General features: G+C 45.7%; 1 long non-coding RNA gene across 1 annotated transcript in view; it reads left to right on the top strand.

Annotated features, from left to right (window-relative positions):
• The window catches only part of LOC144385327 (uncharacterized), a 100944-nt gene extending 87578 nt beyond the window's left edge, over nucleotides 1-13366 (top strand). The window contains exon 2 of the long non-coding RNA XR_013451561.1: nucleotides 13271-13366. This is a non-coding gene — a long non-coding RNA (uncharacterized LOC144385327). The remainder of the gene's footprint in view (nucleotides 1-13270) is intronic.
• Nucleotides 13367-15461: the final 2095 nt, after the last annotated feature.

The following is a 15461-nucleotide window of genomic DNA, read 5'->3' as shown; positions in this document are numbered from 1 at the left end:
AGTTTCTTCATTTTTGAAACACAACCATGCATTCAGTGTTTAGTTCCCAGAATTCAGAAAGAAATTTCAAAGACCGGTTGAGAAGACCTCCCTTTTCATATGCAAGGGGAGGAGAAGGCTTGTTCTTCTTTTGAATTAAAAGTATTATTTTTTAAAACTTTTTTTTATCTGCTTGAAAAAGTTGTGGCAGTAGAAGCAAAACAAGCCACAAAAACGCTAAAATACGCATTGGAATTAAACATTCCTATTTGTCACTAGTAATAAACCCTTTTCATGTTAAATAGTCAAACTATATGCATTATATATTACTGCCAACTGCAGATGAAAATGAGTCTGGCCTGGGTAACAGTGGCAAGTTTACACTCATGTTAATCAATGTTCACCGTCCTTGACATTTGAATAACTACAAAATATGCAACATAATCAGCACACAAACATATATGCATGTGAACACTCAGATGGTTGAGACACTTAAGAAGTGACACTCTTTTTCAATTACTCTTAAAGCCAAACACCTAAAGCAAACAGACACCTAGACACACAGTGTCAGCCAAGCGTAGCCTGGCCAAGGCAGCGAGGCAGAGGAGATTATGATGGCGAATTGTATTCTGTAAACCCCTGAAGCAGAGATGGAATGGAAACGGAATAGAAAATAGAAACAGATAACACGGTAGACCAGAGGGAAAGGACAAAAACAATAACTATTAAATATCCATCCACGTAGCCGTGCCTGGTGGCATATCTCAGTGAGAATAATAATAATCGCCTATGAACTGTGATGATGGATTCAAAGATGCTCCTCTGAATAAAACAGGAAAAGAAAAGCAGTGAAAGAATGATAGAGAGGTGTTGAAGTGTTTGCAAAAAGATAACCCAAAAGACGTCATGGCGGTGAGCGAGAGCTCAAGCAGCAATGATATAGCCTGTGACCTGATACATGCTGCAGTGTGAAAATATTCTGCTGTCTCAAACTCAAATATATGCAGTATGTTCTCTCAGGCTACTGTGTAGATCAGGGGTGCCCAATAGATCAGCCAACAGTAGCCAACAGAAAACTTGGTAGTGCTAATTAGCAAGGATGACACATTTAATTTCATTCAAAAACAACCCTGGCTTAGTCCGATTAGTGCAAATCATCCGAGTTAGGTAGTGACCAAGAATGTATGGAATGGTTGAATCGGTTCCCTCGCTTCTGACAGATGAGAGGCTCGCTGTTTTTTAAAATATCTATTTCTTTTTGCGCTTACTGTATGCAGTGTTGTTTTTCCGTTTGGTTACCGCTACTACTCATTATTGTTAGCTAGCAACCCCTGGAGAAACAGGACACCCGGTAAGTGGGCTAAATACGGGAAAAAATATACGAAAGAATGGGAAAGTGAAAACGGAATTAAAGAAGGGATAGAACGTGTGGCTGGGGATGATACCAGATACCAGATTTCGCAAACTTATGCGTGGTTTCCACACAGTTCTCTCCGCCAGAAAAACTACAAGCAACTCTATGAAACAATTAACGTTGGAGAAGCTCCACTAAAAATCCTCCAACTTTCAGACACAAGGTGGCTAGCTGTCAGCGCGTGCCTGAATCGGGTGCTCGACCAGTACGAAGAGCTCAGATTGCACTTCCAGTTGGCAAAAGACAAGGACCGAAGCTAGAGTGCGGAGATTGTCTTTCAGATGTACTCAGATTCTGTCAACAAACTTTACTTAATGTTCCTTCAGCCCATCGTCCAAGAGGCAAACCAAGTGAACCAGATGTTTCAGATGGAAAACACAAATCCATGCAGGCTTTTCCACGAACTCATCACGTTCTATCTGAGCCTGCTACGAAGAGTCACAAAAATCAGCACCGTGGTCGTGGACAGCTCAAGGTGGACAGAGATCATAGCCTTTGAAACTAACCAGCTGCCTCTCTCCGCTGTTGATTGTGGAATTCGGTTCCAGATGGAGCTGGAGAACGCAAATCTACACGCACCAGCAGCAGAGAACGTCAAACAACGTTGCAAAGAATACCTGCTTGAATTTGCGAAGCAAATGAAACAACGTCTGTCTACCAACATGCAGCAACTCCAGTCTCTCGGGGCCTTGAGTCCATCTACGGTGCTCAGTGTTCAGAAAAAAACCCAGCTAGCATCTCTATAATTTCTCTACCTGTACACAGGAAACCACGGCAAGCTTGATCAACAGTGGAGTGTGAGAATACAGGAGACTGCAAAACCGAACAGTTCTGAATTGAAGTGAAAAATCACATAGATGCGGCCGATGACAAGGACTTTGCTGAGCTTGGATCGTTTGCCCTCTCACTTCTGGCATTGCCATTCAGCAACGCAGCCAACCAGAGAGATGCTGGACTTGTTCAGTACAGACATGTATGACAAGGACCAAGAGGGCGAGGGATCTCAAAAGCGTCTAAACAAAAGACATTGGAAATTGTAAATAGTTCCATTTCAAGGAGTTTCTCTTTTTTTCTTTTTTTACTGTAAGGCACCTTCTACAAGTCAAACAGGTAAGCTGAAATTATTTTAATTCAGTAAATGCATAGCCTATTTACACATGTAGGAACTATAAGTATATGATTAAAATATAGTGAAGCAACATGATAAGGTGTTTCAGTTGAAATAAGGTATTGCATTAACTACAGTAAATGCATATGAAGTAAAAACAGTACATTCATGTTGTCCAGGCAGGGAGGAAGAGAGAAAAGGGAAGAGAAAGCCTAAAGACAAAGCAACAGGTTATTTTGTCCGTCAGTGAATTGGTCTACACGTTCACAGATCTATATTTTATTTATGATAATATACTATATCTAATTACACAAGGCCATTTTAGGACCTAGGTGAAAAAACTGCGTTTAATGCTGGCTAACTAAACATTTGGTGTTACTTTGTATATATTACAATACATTTGGCAACAATAGCAATGCTGTTGGACTTTAAAAGCAGTGTATATGGTTTGGCAGGGGCATATTTTGAGTTCTGATATTGGGCTGTTTTTTGGGCTGGTTTTATTGGCCATTGGGCTGGTTTCGTCACACAGACCTGGCAACCCTGCTGTTTACCTTTAATTAACTAAAATGTAACGCAAAAGTACAACAAAATAATTAAAATTGGACTTAAATATTAGATCTGTCATCTAAATATTTTTTTAGTAAATTAATGTGATTCTAACTGATTGATTTTTTTTGTCTTGGAGTCTTTGCCTTGGTGACACGTGTCGCTGTGTTGATGTTAAAAGTTTTTAATGTCATTGTTCTTATACAACAAAATCCTGTTTGGTAGTCCTAAGTAGGCCAGTAGCAATGAACAACAATGAACAATGTATAAGATAAGGATACACAAAAGGAATCAAATAAGTGAACCATTACTAAAGATAAAAATACACAAAAAGAATTAAAATGTTACTTACGTATGAATAAAAAGAAAATGTGTGCAATTTTAGAGACTTTTAGGACGAGTGAAAGTGTCAAAGCGAGAAAAGAACTGGTCCAGGACATGACGACATGTGGTTATGAAATTCTTTTAAGCATAACTGTTGCTGCACTAAATATATATAGTGCGTTTTTGTAGGTATCATCTTTAAATTGCATTACAGGTCATTTAGCTGACGCTTTTTATCCATAGCGACTTACATTGCCTTTTTAACCTATCGCTTTTTACATTTTTGCCCAGGGAGCAATTAGGGGTTTGAACTTTGGCGGTTCCCGGCGCACCCTTTCTACCCCTGCGCCACGTTGACCCCTCTTTGAAAAGATTCACAAAATTACCTGGCAAACAAAAAATTACCCAAAGTAGGACTGGGACGAGGGGAGAAGGGGACCTTGTGGAAAATGTGAGATGCATGTAATGGTAAAAATATGTTACCACAAGGTTGGTGGTTCGAGTCCCGGCTGCCCCATGTCCCATGTTGAAGTGTCCCTGAGCAAGACACCTAACTCCTAATTGCTCCCCGGGCAAAATGTAAAAGCCATGGGTTGAAAATGTAATGTAAGTCGCTTTGGATAAAAGCGTCAGCTAAATGACCTCTACTGTAATGTTATTACTTAGTCTTATGCTAAAAGAGTGATTATTGTCTGTATTGAAGTGATGTGCACAAGCAGAAAGAATTAAGGCCTCAATATGCAGCTCTGTCTGAAGAAGGGAGTTAACTTGCTCTCACACAGACGCTCGAACAAAGGAACTGTGTGTGTTACTGCCATCTTAACCTTGGTTCTTATCTCAACTTAGTTTGCAGCTTCTCGTACCTGCCACTGAGGATGGCCTTCACATGTGTGTATAAAAACTCAGCGTTTTAACTGGCAAGCTAACGTTGGCAAGAATTTGTTTATTCTACTTTCACATGTTTTCTGATTACTGGTCTATTGAGTTGACTGACTGTGAGCTAAATAGAATTCATGTTGAGTTTCTAAAGTTTGGAAATATAACGTTAAGTTATGTGACAGTACTTCAGTTATGCCAACATTCTTTATGAATAAAAAAATGCTAGTTAGCTGGCTAGCTAAGAGCCAGAACCGGTTCCCACGTCTTAGCTGCATGGAAGCAAATATTCTCATACAAGGACAAGTCATATGTATATCTAAATAACATTTTGATTATCAAAAGTAAATGGATTGTACTTGTAAATGGTAAATGGCCTGTACTTGTATAGCGCTTTTCTAGTCTTCTGACCACTCAAAGCGCTTTAACACCACATGACATCATTCATCCATTCATACACTGATGACAGGAGAACCACACACAGTGACACCTGCCATCAGTAACTACCATTCACACACTGTAGTCGCAGCTACAGGAGCAATGTTGGGTTAAGTGTCTTGCCCAAGGACATAACGACATGCGGGTTAGCCGGGCCTGGGATCGAACAGAAAACCCTCTGATTGGAGGACGACCGTGCTCCCCACTCACCCACAGTTGCCCCTTGTAGTACTTGTATATATATTGTAACGTTTCATGTCAATAAAGAGCCAGGTTCTTGGCACGCTACAATATCTACAATAAGACATTCCAGCGATGAATCTGTGGTCAAAGAAAAGATGAGAGCGACTTTCCAGCCCCGCGTCACCGCTGAGCAGAAATAATTAGAATTAGAAATAAAAATAAATAATTACTGTTGTTTAGTGGGTACCTGCGAGTACCAAGGGATCGAGTATCCATCATAAATCAAAGGAATCGAAGGGCCCTGAAGTTTGGGAATAAATAAATTAACCATGGTTTAGTGGATACCTGAGAGTATCAAGGGATCAAAAATAAATTAAGGGAATTGATTTGGAGTCAATATCCTGGTGTCTGGTTTGGCAACCCCCTCAGACCCTGACGAGGGCTGATTTCGCTAGGTGTGGGCTCCTGGGGATCTGGGGACCCCCGCAAGTCCGCGGGTCGGTCACCCAGGGTTAGAGTTCCTTAAAAACCGTATGTTCGATTCCTAGACATAGTGCAACCCTTGGAGAGGTGCTGGGATACAGTAAAAATAAACTGCGCGCTTTGGAGTGTGGAAGGGGAGAGAGAGGAGTGATTAAATAAATAAATAAAATGTGTTGAGAAATGCACTTTAAGAAATAAGTTTTGGAAGTACGTTCTAAGGAATTGAGAACGCAGACAGACCGCAAGGTTAAAGCATAAACTGGCGGCTTTAATAATTGAGTCTGGGAGGTTAACATAAACTCAGACGCATTAACTCCGGAAGGTTAGTATAAACTTTCGGCATAAATTAATTCTGCGAGGCTAACATAAGCTTGCGGACACAAACATTTTTTAGGTTAGTATAAACATACGGTAGCTGTCTGCTCCGGTAAAATACATACGAACTGGTTGACTTCTGTTAAATGGAAGGTGAATTTGAAGGAGAAGTGGACGTCTGCGGCTGGGAGTCAGCGCCGGGGCATAGATGGAAAGTAACAAATCACCAACTGAGGCTGATGTTGGTGGCGGTGGGCGGAGATACCACTGAGAAAAAGAAACATGAGCACACGGGACACGCGGTGAGAAAGTTGTTAGAGGAGAAAGGCGTTAGTTTGGCAGATAGAGCGTCACTGACACAGATATTGTGGAAGAAGGAGAGAGAATGTAGAATGTAAGAAAAGAAGGGGCTCCGGTCAAAATGTGAGAAGGTGAATGTGTGGGAAAAAAGGAAACTTCCCAAAGAAATTGACGAAATAGAGGACTTGAGGTCCGTATGGTTTTCATGTTGGATAAAAAGTAAAACAGTGAACAAAAAAACAAAACAAGAACGGTGTAATTTGGAAAAACCACCTCCATACGAGGGTGGGAAAAAAGTGTGCGGTCCCCTCTGCACCCGCTGGGCTCTATCCAGTATTAAATATACGAGGGGAGAGTTTGAAGTGGAAGAAAGTATACCGATAAGAGGAAGTCGGGTGAGCGAGGAAATAGGGGGAAAGAGACCGTTTGAAGCGCGACAGCAACGGCAGGGCTATAAGCCTTACCTGGCTGAAATGGGGTGGAATGAGCTATTCTCTGCGCGGGCGGTAGGGAAAGCGGTATGGAATGAAAGTGATGAGTGGAAAGTGACGGAGGACCTGATGACCCAACTAGGCATAGCTGGTTCATCTAAACCGGGGCATTCGGGGTTGAGTAGTGGGGGAAACCAAGCGAATCGTTCATCGAGATCACACGGAGATCACACGGTCCAGGTGATCCTAGTCCGAGCACACCACGATCCCCCGCCACACGACCTTATCGCCTACCACAAGCGTTCGCGCTTTCGCCAGGTATCTTTAACCAAGTGTTGAAACAAGCGTTAACAGGGTGCCCCCTGCCAGAGGGCACGACATTAATCCAATATGTGGGCGACATCCTCCTCGCATCCACTTCAGCTGAATCCTGTTTGGAAGCAACAGACACCGTCTTACGCTGGTTGGCCAAGACAGGTTTTAAGGTCAGCAAGTCTAAGTTGCAGGTCACCAGAAGACAGGTTTCATTTTTAGAGATCTTATTAGATTTTGAGTACTGTCGGGAAGCGGCTCAGGGCTCTCGGCCGCTCACAGGTCCAGTATTCTCCAACATCCACGTCCACAAAATGTAAAAGAAATGTTTTCATTTTTGAGCCTCACGGGGTTCAGTAGACAATTCATTCCGCGCTATTCAGATCTCACTCAAGTTCTGCGTGCGAAGGTAAACGAGAAAGGGATGCAAAATTTCACTGCTAATCTCGAATGGGACCAGGGGGCGGAGGAGGCGTTTATCAAGCTAAAATCAGAACTGGCACACTAAAATCAGAACTGGACCTTGCAGTACCGGATTACAGCGAACCGTTTTACCTGGATGTTTCTGAAACAAGTGGGGTTTTGTTTCAGAAAAAGGGGGATGGTAAAAGGAAGGTGTTTCTGTATAGCAGTGTCATGTTGGATAACATGGAAAAACGACTCATGTCATCATGAATGCACACAACACGCATCAGGAGTCACAAAGCTTGTAATGAAAACAGCACACATTGTCATGGGCCATCAACTACATGTGCTAACAACACATAGCATAGTAGCTTACGTAAATTCACAAACCTTTGCGATGACGTCACTAAGACAAAGAAGGCTGAGTAAGCTGTTTGGCGAGAGTAAGCGAGATTTGGCGGCAGCTTTGGCTCTACCTAGCACCGTGGCTATCATTAAGTGCAAAGGACACGAGAACTCCAACAGTATGGTGGCCAAGGGAAACCAGGCAGCAGACCAAGCTGCAAAACAGGCTGCAGGTTACCAAATTGGGCTCCAAATGGTAGGTGCAGAAGATGAGGTACAGTTGGGGCCACAACTTAATGACAACATGAAGGAAGCCCAAAAGGGGGTGTCTCCGCAGGAGAAAACGGTGTGGAAGCAAAGAGGGGCTACAGAGTTTGGAGGCCTCTGGAGGTCCCCTGATGGTCGCCCAGTAATGCCGCCAGGCATCAGAAACAAGTGTTTACAGGAGGCACATGGGATGGCTCATGTGGGGCACAAACAAATGAACAGGAACCTCTGTCATTGGTGGCATCAGTTTTTAGCGGACATGACACGTCACTCTATGTTAAAACATGTAAAACCTGCATCACGTTTAATTCGACACCTACGGTTAAGCCAGAAATGGGGGTGTTTCCATTGACCTTGGTGCCAGGACAGGAAATAGTCATTGACTATACTGACATGATAAGACGAAACGAAGGAAAAAGGTATCTCCTAGTATGCATGGACGCCCTCACCGGCTGGACAGATGAAGTTAATCTTCACTGTCTCTTCGAGTCGTCACAGTACCCCCCCCCCCCCTCTAGGGATCCCCGATGAGGGATGGGTCCATGATGTTGCCCGCCAGTTCCCACGCCCTCTCCTCTGGGCCCTACCCCTCCCAGTCCACTAAGTACTGGCAGCCCCTACCCCGCCATCGGACTGCCGACAGTCGCTTCACAGTATACATGGCGCCCCCGTCGACGAGTCGGGGGGGCGGAGGGGGTCTGGAGGATGGGACCAGTGGGCTCTCCTTGACTGGCTTGACATGTGGAACGTGGGGTGAATTCTCATGGTTCTGGGGAGGCGAAGACGGACGGCTGCCGGGTTGATCACCCTGATTATTGGATATGGGCCAATGTACTTCTGGGCCAACTTGCGGGACTCTACACCCGAAGAGGTAAGTCCTTTGTAGACAGCCAGACCCTTTGTCCGGTAACGGGGAGCAGGACTTCGATGCTGGTTTGCTCGCCTCTGGTACTGCGACGACGCGCGAAGTAGGGCGCACCGCACTTTTTTCCAGGTGAGGTGGCATCTGCGGACAAGGGCATGGGCCGAGGGAACCGAAACCTCCCCCTCCAGGTTGGGGAAGAGTGGGGCCACTCTGATAGCCATATACCATCTGGTGTTGTGACCATCTGGTGTCGTGGTGCAGCCAGAACAACCTGGAGCTCAACGCTCTAAAGACAGTGGAGATGGTTGTGGATTTCCGGCGGAACAGAGCCCCAACCTCCCCCATCACCCTGTGTGACTCCCCCGTCACTATTGTGGATTCCTTCCGTTTCCTGGGCTCCATCATCACCCAGGACCTCAAGTGGGAGCTGAACATCAGCTCCATCACCAAGAAGGCTCAGCAGAGGTTGTTCTTCCTGAGGCAGCTGAAGAAACTCAACCTGCCAAAGATGATGATGGTCCACTTCTACACGGCCATCATCGAGTCCATCCTCTGCTCCTCCATCACCGTCTGGTACGCTGCAGCCACAGCCAAGGACAAGGGCAGGCTGCAGCGTGTCATCCGCTCTGCAGAGAGGGTGATCGGCTGCAATCTGCCGTCCCTGGAGGACTTGTTCGCTTCCAGGTCTCTGAAGCGAGCTAAAAAGATCGCGGCCGACCCCTCCCACCCCGGACATAAACTGTTTGTGCCCCTTCCATCTGGCAGGAGGCTGAGGTCCATCAGGACTACGACCTCCCGCCACACGAACAGTTTCTTCCCGTCGGCAGTCGGGCTCATCAACAGAGCCCGGTCCCCCACTTCCTGACTATAACACTCCACCGGTCACTCCCCCTCACACTGCACATGCCACTTTAACTGCAATTCATCACTTTGTCACTTGTCACTTTGTCTCTTGTCTGTTACTTGTTTGTTAGTGCACTTTATGCTTAATACTTTTCTTTTTAACTTTTTAATATTTAAAATTTGTTTAACTTTATTCCCTTGTTTTTTTACTAACCCATAGCCTTAGCCTTATTCTTACTAACCCATTGCATTAGCATTTCATTCCACTTTATTTTATTACCTGTGCACTGTTGTCTTGTCTGTCTACTGTCGCGCACTAACCGCCAAGACAAATTCCTTGTATGTTTGACATATTTTGGCCAATAAATGTTTCCTGATTCCTGATTCCTGATTCCTGATATACGCACTGGAAGGGCGAAAAACCTGTGGCAGAAACGGGCAATGAGTTATGGGCATATTCAATCCAGATGAGATGCTTACTCTATGCCTTGGGGTTCTGCGAGACTATGCAGCGTAATCCAGTCTCCATCTCCCAGTTGTATCGCTCTGTCTGGCCATTGGACTGGGCGTGATACCCAGATGATAGGCTGGCCGTGGCCCCAACCAGTGAGCAAAACTTCTTCCAAAAGTGCGACGTGAATTGCGGGACCCGGTCGGAGACCGTAGGAGACCATGTAGCGGGAGACCATGTAGCCGAAAAACGTTAGACAGAAGAGCCTCTGCCCTCTCCTTGGCGGAGGGTAATTTACTCAGGGGGATGAAGTGAGCCATCTTAGAAAACCGGTCAATGACTGAGAGGATGACTGTATTACCTTCAGAGGCTGGGAGACCAGAGACAAAATCAATGGAGATGTGGGACCATGGCCGCCGGGGGGGTGGGAAGAGGCTGGAGTAAGCCAGCTGGTGGACGACGTGAGGGTTTGCTCTGGGAGCAGACGGCATGCAGCAACATACTCCCTCACCTCCTTCATCATGGCAGGCCACCAGAACCGTTGTTGAAGAAAGCTCAGGGTTCGGCCGCTTCCCGGGTGGCAGGTAAGTTGAGAGGTATGTCCCCAGTGAATGACCCGAGACGTAACGGCTTGGGAACAAATAGGCGGTTAGGTGGGCAACCCTTGGGGACTCTTACCCTCTTGAGAGCTCCCTTAACCTCTTCCTCGACTCCCCATGTTACTGCCCCAACTGTGCAAAAAGGGGGCAAGATGGTGGACGGTGCTGTCAATGGAGCGTCCGGGTCGAATAGTCTGGAAAGGGCACCCGGTTTTTTGAAGTTAAAACGGGTGAAGAATAAGGCCCACCTGGCTTGTCGGGAGTTGAGTTGTTTAGCTGATCTGATGTACTCCAGGTTCCTGTGGTCAGTCCAGACCAAAAACGGATGTTCTGTCCCCTCCAGCCCGTGCCTCCACTCCTCTAGGGCCAGCTTGATGGCTAGTAGTTCTCGATTGCCCACATCATAGTTTCTCTCTGCGGGCGACAATTTCCTGGAAAAGAATGCACATAGATGAACCTTATTGTCCACCGCAGAGTGTTGGGACAGTACTGCTCCCACCCCAAGATCAGAGGCATCGACAATGAATTGAAGCTTGGGGTCAGCGTGAGTCCGGATTGGGGCGGAACAGAATAGCTTCTTCAGGCCCTGAAAGGCCTGTTCCGTGGCCCGGGGTCCACTGAAAGCTATTTGCCGTGGACGTGAGAGCATGGAGAGGAGCGGCAATGGAGCTATAATTCCGGATGAAACGTCTATAAAAGTTGGCAAACCCCAGGAACCTTTGCAGTTGCTTGCGGGTTCCGGGCTGGGGCCACTCTGCTACAGCACTAACCTTTGCAGGGTCCATCCGCACACTTCCTGACGACACAATAAAACCCAGGAATGACACTTCTGGGGCATAAAATACACACTTCTCTGCCTTAACGAAAAGTTGATTTTCGAGCAGTCTTTGGTATGCATTCCTGAGGTTGAGTTTGCTGAATATGGTTGCGCCATGTAACAGCTCAAAAGCAGAGGAAATTAAAGGGAGGGGTACCTGTTTTTGGTGGTTATTTCATTAAAGACCCCTGTAATCTATATAGGGGCGTAGGGATTTGTCCTTCTTAACGAAAAAGAATCCGGCTCCAGCTGGAGAGGACGACGGCCGGATGATGCCGGCAGCCAAAGAGCTCTGGATGTAGGTCTCCATGGCCTCTTGCTCCGGTGCAGACAGGGAGTAGAGGCGGCCTCTCGGAGGTGAAGTGCCTGGTAGGAGGTCAATACCCAAATCATAGGGACGGTGCGGTGGCAGGGAAGTAGCGTGAGCCTTGTTGAAGACGTCCTTTAAGTCCTCGTAGGCGGAGGGAACAGAAGAAATGTCAGGAAACTCTGAAACAATAGGTTTCGGAGAGGCTGCAGCGGAGGTTAGGCAGGTGGCATGGCATTGATTTCCCCAACCCAAAATTAACGCAGACGACCAGTCTGTATTCCTTTAACCAAGGATTACCCAGAATCAGGACAGCTTGCGGTGAATGGATGAGGTGGAATGATATTTGTTCAGAGTGATTACCTGATAGTAGAAGGCCCACTGGCTGTGTGCGGTGAGTAACCCGGAAGAGTAGTCTCCCATCCAGCGCGTTTGCCACAAGGGTTTGAGGAAGGGGCTCCGTAGTCAGCCCTAGTTCCTTGGCCAAACTGCGTTCCATAAAGCTAGCGTCAGCCCCAGAGTCTATGAAGGCCGACAGACTTACTGACTGGGTCGCAGTGAACACCCGGGCACGGGTAAGAGGTCTGGATCCAGGAGGTTCGGACGTGGCGAGGCTCACCAGTAACCTCCGGTCTACTGATGGATAGAAAGATCTAGGGTTTGCAGCTGTGTTTGGGGAAGGGGGTTGCCTTGCTCTCACAGACCTTCGATAAGAGGAGCATTGGGTGTTACCCTCAGCTCCACCAGTAACCTCCGGTCTACTGATGAGCCCTGTCTTTTGCTGGGCAATGGGCCAGGATGTGGCCAGGTTGTCCGCAGTAAAAGCAGCTCCCCTCTTTTAACCGGCGCTGTTGCTCGCCCGGAGACAGACGAGTGTGCCCCAGCTGCATCAGCTCAACAGAGAGAGCATGCGCTGGCGCACCGCCTCGGGATGCTGTAACTTCGGGGTGGTGTTCTCCTTGGGGAGGGGGACGGACAACGTTAGATGAGCGTTCCTTGCTTCTCTCCATGAGTCTATTATCCAACCTTACCGCCAGGTCCACAAGGGAGTCCACGTCCTCTGGGAGGTCCAGAGGGGCTAGCTGATCCTTGATGTTGTCCGCTAGGCCATGGTGGAAGACGTCCGCAAGCGCGTGGTTGTTCCATCTGCTCTCTGCTGCTAAAGTGCGAAACTCAATAGCATTGTCCAGTACTCTTGTCTTGCCCTGACGAAGACTAAGAAGAGCCCTTGAGCTCTTGCGGCCGGGGGTTCCATGGTCAAAAACCATTGTAAGGGCTGATGAAAAATCTGCATAGGACTGGCAGATCGGTGACTGTTTCCATTCGGCCGTGGCCCATTCCCGAGCTCGGCCGGTCAGGTTATGCTGTGAGGGGTCAGGACTTCGACTCAGGTGCAGAGCAGTCAACAAAAACGTCTTTCCAGGTTTGGAATCTTTTACTAGGAAGATAAACTAATGCAAGACAAAAGGGTGCACAGGCAAAGGCGAAATCCACATGCTCTTGTAGAAACAAAAAAGAAGAGGGCCTGGCAACGAAGTAAAAACAAGATAACCACAAAACAGCACTGGGAATTTCTAACTAGAAACATGCACCTCTTGGAAAGACAAAAGATAACCCGACACAGACAAGTGGGGAACTAAGTCTTAAATACAGGTGGAGGTGATTGCAAACTAAACTCAGCTGTGGGGAGAAACGAAGGGTGAGAAACTAGATACAGGAAGTGCAGTGGTTACAAATATAAAAACAGGAAGTTAATCTTCACTGTCTCTTCGAGTCGTCACACATATAGTGGTAAAAACATTATGTAAACAAGTGTCTTGTGCTAAAAGCCAGATCTAAGTGGTTGACCCTGAGATGGAGAGATAGAAAGATCTAGGGTTTGCAGCTGTGTTTGGGGAAGGGGGTTACCTTGCTCTCACAGACCTTCGATAAGAGGAGCATTGGGTGTTACCCTCAGCTCCACCTGAGTTCTTATCTCAATTTGTGGCTTCTCGTAACTGGCGCTAAGAACTGTCTTCAAGTGTATAAAAACTGCTCGGCAACGCCATTACACAGAACGCTGAGATACGTGCTTGTGTGTTATGTCATCAACCCTTTTGCTGCTGCATCTGCTCCCTCCAACTTCAAGGGGCCAGAAAAAAAAAAGCCAAGTTCAGCTCAAGCAACCAGCCATCTTGTTAGATATTTAGCGAGGTGCTGTTACCGATAAACCGCATTGAAGATGTTCACATGTTTTGTATGCAAAACACACTACAAAACGTGTGTGGTTCTTTGTCAACATTCAAAATTCCAACATGGTTTATATCCTGGCAAAAAGTTGCGTTTTAAAATTTGGAGAACTACATTGCCCATTATCATTTTGTACTTATAGTGGCTTCCGAAAGCAATCTGTTTTTAAGAATCTCACCAAATCATTAGTAAAACAACATCAGCGTCTGTTATTTAATTACAAAGATTATTGCTTTAGAAGGTTTGAGGTCCTACATCATCCAAAAACATCTGCAACTTGCAAGGTGGGGAAGAAATTAGTGAGACATTACATTTAGAAGCCTATTCAAATGTTACAAGTACAAGGTGGGTTAGATATTACGGTACTGAGTACCAGGTTGGGTTATACATATGCACTGGATGTACCGATGATCTCCCTGTGTTCAAAAAGATCTGTGATATTATAATACATGAACAGCGTGCTTTCATAATATCCTGTAATGTACAAATAATGTACTGTGATGACCACTTTAGTGCATACTGTATACAAGACCAAATTAATGTGTTTTCTGTCATATCTGTGAAGGCACTGACTTATTTTAGACTATTTGACAAGCAGTGCTCTAATGAGAATAGTTAAAGACCGTACATAGTGCCTTATTGTTAAATTTAGATAAATTGACAGCAATGAAAAATTATTTGGTAATGTTGAAGCATTTGAAAAAATTAAAGTATTAAAGTAGTCAACTTGTCATTTGTATTTATTGGTTAAGATTTCTAATTATTGACATTTAAATTAAAGATTTGGAGAGGGTGGGGGTAGCAATAACACTTTTTTTTTAAATTAATTAATTACTCCTATGAGTTTTCATTTCTATCATGAATCAGGAAACATTCATTGCCAAAATATGTCAAACATACAAGGAATTTGTCTTGGCGGTTGGTGCGTGACAGTAGACCGTGCACAAGTAATAAAATAAAATGAAATGCAATGGGTTAGTAGAATAAGGCTATGGGTTAGTATAAAATAAGAATACATTTAGAGTTAAAAATTTTAAATATTTAAAAAGTTAAAAAATATTAAAAAATAAAGTGCACTATCCAACAAGTTACAAAGTGATGAGTGACCACAAAGTGACGAGTGACAACAAAGTGATGAGTGAGAAATGACAGTTAAAGTGACATGTGCAGTATGAAGGGGAGTGACCGGTGGAATGTCAGAGTCAGACAGTGGGGGACCAGCTCTGTTGATGAGCCCGACTGCCGATGGGAAGAAACTATTCGTGTGGCGGGAGGTCTTGATGGACCTCAGCCTCCTGCCAGATGGAAGGGGCACAAACAGGTTTTGTCCGGGGTGAGAGGGGTCGGCTACGATCTTTTTAGCTCGCTTCACAGACCTGGAAGTCCTGCAGGGACGGCAGATTGCAGCCAATCACCCTCTCTGCAGAGTGGATGACACGCTGCAGCCTGCCCTTGTCCTTGGCTGTGGCTGCAGCGTACCAGACTGTGATGGAGGAGCAGAGGATGGACTCGATGATGGCCGTGTAGAAGTGGACCATCATCGTCTTTGGCAGGTTGGATTTCTTCAGCTGCCTCAGGAAGAACAACCTCTGCTGAGCCTTCTTGGTGATGGAGCTGATGT

Source organism: Gasterosteus aculeatus, chromosome 12 (assembly GCF_964276395.1).
Source record: "Gasterosteus aculeatus chromosome 12, fGasAcu3.hap1.1, whole genome shotgun sequence".
Taxonomy (NCBI): Eukaryota; Metazoa; Chordata; class Actinopteri; order Perciformes; family Gasterosteidae; genus Gasterosteus; species Gasterosteus aculeatus.
This window is presented reverse-complemented; position numbering and strand designations above follow the sequence as displayed.